Genomic DNA, 6,431 nt, shown 5'->3' on the forward strand with positions numbered 1-6,431 from the left:
GGCTCCCATGAAGTAAAATGCATGACTGCAGTACTTGCTTCCCACACACATACAGTGCTGTAGCTGTGGGCCAGGGGAAGGGGACACAAACCTGTAAAAAAAAGCATCCACCACTGAAGCTTTTTGTTGGCTTCTGGCTTTTATGGCACAAGACAGATTTGTTCAGTAACAGGTTTTCTTGTGAGGGAATAAAAAACTTGACATTCCTTGCCTAGCATGAAGCAGCAAATAATTGGAAAAGTGGTTTTGCTGGTAGAGACTGAAAGAATGCAGATAGAAGGTATACTTGAGAGGCAAAAGCACATTCAGATGACCAGTGACCAGTGCAGAGAGAAAAAATGTTGTACATAATACTTACTAGCCAATGCCAAATGTAGCTGAAATTATTTTGTTTTGTTCGCATGTGTTTTGTTTCCTTTGTGTTTGCATGATGGTGTACTATCACCCAAAGAGTCTGGATGGAAATTCAAGAACTAAACTACTATTGAAGAACAGAACTAGAATGAAAGAGCAACATGATAATATGGATATTGAAAAATACATTGGAATAAAAAGTACTGAACAGTATTGTGTGAAGAAAAAGAAATAATTGCATTGCTATCTTTGCTTTTCCTTCTCTTTTATTTTCTTGAGAGTCATCTCAATGAAAAAGTGGTATGAGGCTTTTTCAGAGGATTTTTAGGAATCTGATATGGGCTTCTATCAGCAGATTTGCATATGAAGGGAGATTTCTAATGATAGCCAAAACTACTCTGAGGAATCCATGTCATTACATGAAATCAAAATTTAAGTATTTGGATCTCAGAGAGTGGGAAAATATAATAAAGAGATGCAAAATCAGCCTGGAATTTTTTGGTGAAATAATGGTCAAAAATTTTAGAAAGTTTCCAAAATTCCTACAGACACCTAGTGTACAATGTGTATTATCATGACTTTAAAGATTCTACAAGAAATGGAGCAAAAGGAACTGACTGGTATAATAAAATGTGCCATGTGAATCAGATGCATATGTTAAACTTCAGCTAAAAATAAAAATAGCAACCAAGGTGAGATAAATATAAAAAATTAATAGAGCTGAAAAAGTACTCTGCTCTAATTTTGAATTAAGGTAATGAGATGGAGAATTGGCAGACTGATCATAAAGACAAAGGAGGAGAAGTAATAAAAGGGGAATGAAAAATCAACGTTCAGATATGGTAAGAATTGAACCAGTTCATTTTCTCAATTTATGCAAGAACAGTGTCTATCAGATTTAATTCCAGGCCCAGTAGTAAGGAGTTTCTAGTAGCTTTGTGGAGTTTAGAATACCATGTGACTAAGAATACCATATTGACCCCTTATATTTGAGAAATTAGGAATAATTAGGAGTCTCCTGTATTCTGCACTACCCACTGTCTTCCAGACCAAAAAGTGTTAAGAAAATAGGAGCTCAAGATGTGGAGAAATGGTAAACTCATTTCCTTTTCTAATTGTTAATGTTGCCAGGCAGTCCTGCCAATGGCATGAAGCTATGGGAAGAGTAAATATAACCTTGGGGCTCATCTTACAACGTTCCGGGTAGGATTACTGAAGTGTTACAGCTAACATTGAAGACATGGCTGAAATCTCTGAAATATTTTATATAATTCTATTTCCTCCATTCTATTTCCTCCACAGGTCAATTTAGATTGAAACAAGGACAGAAAATGGTCCAAAGAATGAGGCAGATGCATGTGGCTTTTTTAACCTACCAAAATGAAATTTAAAATGGGATATAGCTTTTGCTGTTAAATAATTTTGGGAGTAAGAAGGTAAAAAATTAACCAAGTTAAAGGTCAGTCAAAGCACAGAATAAATGAGAGTTAATGACAGTATAACTTGGGCACATTTTATATTCCAGTAAATTTTCCAGCAAGAAAAACTGAAGTTATGAATCTGTTTACAAGAGAAGTAATAGTGTTTCTACTGCTATTTGAAAGTTGAAAATAAATAGGTTACAGAATTTGGCAGTCCCAGTCTGGTGCTGCTTGCATGACACTGTAGGTGGGTTGTGCTGGGAGCTGGCTCCCCTTCATCAAGGATAATTCCAGTAGAACATGGAATGATTAATCCTGTTGGTAGCTGATCACAGGTGGTGTTCCCTAGGGATCAGTACTGAGGCCTGTCTTCTTTAATACCTCCATGGATGACCTGGATGAGGGGATTGAGTGCACGTTCAGTCAGTTCACAGACAGCGTTAAGCTGGGCAGGAGTGTTGATGTGCTGGATAGTTGGAAGGCTCTGTAGAGAGATCTGGACTGGATGGGTGGATGAGCCTAGGCCAATTTTATGAGGTTTGACAAAGCTGAGTGCTGGGTCCTGCCTTTGGGTCACAGCAACCCCATTGGGGCTCTACAGGCTGGGGGCAGAGTGGCTGGAAATCTGCCCAGTGCAAAGGACCTGGGAGTGCTGATCAGCAGCTGAACATGAGCCAGCAGTGCCCAGGTGGCCAAAAAGGCCAATGGCATCCTGGCCTGCACCAGCAATAGTGTGGCCAGCAGGACCAGGGCAGGGATTGTCCCCTGTACCCAGCACTGGTGAGGCCACACCTCGAGTCCTGTGATCCCTCTTTAAAGAAACAAGCAATATGAGATGGTGTAAAGTTGCACAAGGGGAGGTTTAAATTGGATATCAGGAAAAATTTCTTCACTGAAAAGGTTTTTGAGGCATCGGAACAGGCTACCCAGGGCAGTGGTGGAGTCACCATCCCTGGAGCAATCCTGGAGGTATTTTTTTAAAAAACAAGTAAATGACTTTTTAAGTGTCCATAGGGACATGGTTCAGTGGTGAACTTGACAGTCTTTGGTTAATACTTGGACTAGATCATAAAGGTCTTTTCTGCCCTAGATTATTAGCTTAACATAAAATGACAACTTGTGTTTGGAGGCTATAAAGTTTCTTACTAAAATAAACTGATTACTTGGTTCTAAAAATTAGCCTCAGTCTTGCCTCCCGTCTCTTAATACTTGTTTGAGCATATATGCCAGAACCCAGACAGGATTAGCAATTGCTACTGACCCCATTCTGGAGCAATGCTGGTCTTGGTGGGTTCTTAGGGTTGGATCCTATTTCAGGCAGTAATGTTGAAGAGTGATGGGAAGAGATGATTGTCTTGGAGGTCTCAGTAAACTGAACTTGAATGCTTTTCCTTTTTTTTTTTTTTAACATTGACATTCTAAACATATCAATCACTGATGGTAAAATGTGGGAATCAGGATAGTACCACAGATGTGGGAATATTTGCAGGCAGCCTTGGAAGTTTTAGAGGTGGCTGCCAAGACGAAGAGTCATTGGGGAGGTGTTTCACTGATAAGGAAGCAAATGAGTTTTTCCTTTAGATCCTGAAGGAAACATCTCCCAATAACATTCTTGGAAAGTTGTTACACAGATGGATTTTCCTGACTGTAGATGGTGTAAGAAACTACATTGCTCATGCAGGGGTATTCAGACATTAAGTTTGAAAACTTGTTCTGTTTTTTCCTATGCAAAATCAGCAGAATCAAACCAAATCCTGCCAAGGCTCAACCTTGTCCTGTGCTTGCAAATATCGCTGCTGTCCTGGAGGAAAAACAAAGTCACTTGACATTAAAATTTAGTGGTCTAAAAACTAACTCAGTTCCTTTGCCTTGAAGCAGAAGACGATAATCTGGGGAAGAACACAGAGTATTTACTCCTAGCTCCAGGAAGAGCTCCTTCATCCAGTATCTGGGTAAGCCATCCCTCTTACATATGCAACATCATGAGAGCCAAGGCTACTTTGCTGCACAAGTCTCCCCATTTCTTTTTCATATCCTCAATTCCATTCTTCTCTTTTACAGCTCTCAGTATGGGCAGCTGGTTCTAGATTCAGAATCTAACTACTGTCAGGGACAGTGGAGTCAGCCTGAGGGCTGGAGACCTCCTAACCACTGCAGCTGGAGGCTGCAGCTTGCAGAAGGGTATCCTTCACTATCCCACAGGTTTGCATCCTGCCTTCTTGTCACCCGTGGTTTTCAGCACATCATTTGGTGATAGCAGAGATGTGACAAGTCATCTGGAATTTTTAGGTCTCATCCAATTTATAAGAAAACATGGTCTCTAGCGGGTATTTTTATCTCTCTTTTCTATATACCTTAATATTTTGAAAGTGTCTCTGCACTCTTTTCCAATATATGTACACGCTATTAACCTTCATATAATTTTCCTGCCTTCCCTTTCTTTCTTACCTAATTTCAGTCTACATTATTCTTACTCCCTATTTCTTTCCCAGCACCAGTTCTTAGGCTGAGATCCTCTCTCCTTCTGCATCTCTCTTTCTATTCTCAACATTAATCCACCTGACTTGAACAAGCCCTGCCTTGTCTCCATCACCTTGGTTCCTAGTTTCTTTGCCCAGTTTGTCACAGTGTCACCAAAGAAAGCTCCCTTCTACTGTTAGGTGCTTTTTCCCCAGCATCCTTTCATTGACCCAAAACTATTGAATTTCCACAGCCTCATTATCTGGAAATTCCATTGTCATTCCCAGCTCTTTTACACATATATAGTTTGTTCGAAATAAAGGCAGTTCCCCAGCTTCTTTCCCACCCTGGTACCTGTAAAACACCACTGATGTTTCCCAATTCCCACCCTTCCTTTGCACAACCTTCACTACTCCCTGGCACTTCTTTTTCACTCCAGTCTGCTGGGATTCAGCAGTTGCCATGACATTTCATTGCCTGCACTGTGTCTCGTGTTGTTTGTGTGCCTAGAGGCAGGGAAAATAGGATGAATTTTCCTGTTTAATTATTATTTTAGTCTGATTAACACTATATATTGAGGAAAAATATAGCATAGAGAGGACAGAGTCTTGCAGATCATAAAGTCATAGAATGTTTTGTGTTGGAAGGGACCTTAAAGATCATCTAGTTACACCACCTCTGCCATTTAGATATTAAGGTCTTAAAAGGTGACACTTTTCTGAACATAAGCACACTACATTTTTTATGCTTCATAATAGGTCAGCCTAGATTCAGGTCAGAAATTTATCTGGTGATTTCCCTCCATTCAGTCCAGTGTCTCCATGTACTGTTTAGCCTCTAAGTCAATGGCTCAAAGGCTAAATAAGCAGTTGGTAATGTAACCAAGAGCAACATATGGGTCAAAGGATAGAAATACTTAAAATTTACCTCTAGACCATAACAATTGTATCACACACAACCCGCTGACATCAAGTCCAGAGAAAAGGGAGGAAGAAACAATTTATCCCAAATAGAAACAGAGGTTCAGAAATGTTTGCAGTAGTTGCACACTGTTTCCGGGATTGCAACACCCACGGTACCTCAGCAAAGCCATGCTCACATAGTTTCTCTGATAAAACAGTGCCATTTTGACCAGTGTGGTGTGAACAGTCAAAATGCTAGTGATGGCCATAAGTGTACATGTTTTAGGAGGACTGAAGTGTATTCAATGTACTCACCCTGTGTTGCTGTAACTGAGAGACACATATGCAAATAATATGGCTATTAACTACTGCATGCACCTGGATACATGGTTATTTCCTAAACTCATGTACATATAGATACAGTAGACTATGGTCTTATCTCATTAAACATTTTCCATTACGTAGAGTTGTAAGGCTTATCCCATGGCTGGACTCAGATCTTCCCTTCAGAACAGTCTGATTGTCCCATTTCTCCTGACTGGTTGTGCACCCCTTCAAGCATTATAAACAGCATTCACCATCAAATCTCAAAATAACATTGTAATATAATTTAGGTCTGGATTGTCAAGAGATTGGATGGCTTTGCTCTAGTTATTACTTCAGTTAAATACTGTAATAATAGCATTCTTTCTATTGCAAGCAGTTGAGTGGGTGTATATGTAGCAATTATCTAAGTGGGTAGAATTTGCACTGATGAAAATAAAGTAGATGAGCTGTAATATCAAGTGTGGGTGACATGCCTCCCTTTATACACCCTTTAACCTTGCCCACACAGGAGGTACACACCAAACAGGATGGCATTCTGAAGGGCTGGAAGGTCATAAAACCTTACTGGAGCATGGGTTTTGCTGAATGGATCTATCTAGGATGCTTTATGCTTCAGAAATTTGTAAGAAAAGTACTTGGTTTGGACATTTATGAAACTGTAACTTCAAATATTCTGCCTAAAATGAAAATTTTAGGAATGTTTTCTTCTACATAATTAAGAAAAGGTTACCTGAATTATAATCTTGAATAAACCACAGCAGATAAGAAACACTAAAACCTGCTTCAGAAGTTTTTTGTTTTGGAGGTTTTTTGGGAGGATTTTGGGGTTTGGTTTGGGTTTGGTTTTTTTTTTTGTTTTTGTTTCAGAGAGAAACCACAGTTCTCATAGGGGAATGCATTTAAAGACAAATGAGAAAATATTGTAGCATCATTTCAGATTATGGGTGTGTTTCATTCTTCAATAAAA

Source organism: Zonotrichia albicollis, chromosome 1 (genome assembly GCF_047830755.1).
Source record: "Zonotrichia albicollis isolate bZonAlb1 chromosome 1, bZonAlb1.hap1, whole genome shotgun sequence".
NCBI lineage: Eukaryota > Metazoa > Chordata > Aves > Passeriformes > Passerellidae > Zonotrichia > Zonotrichia albicollis.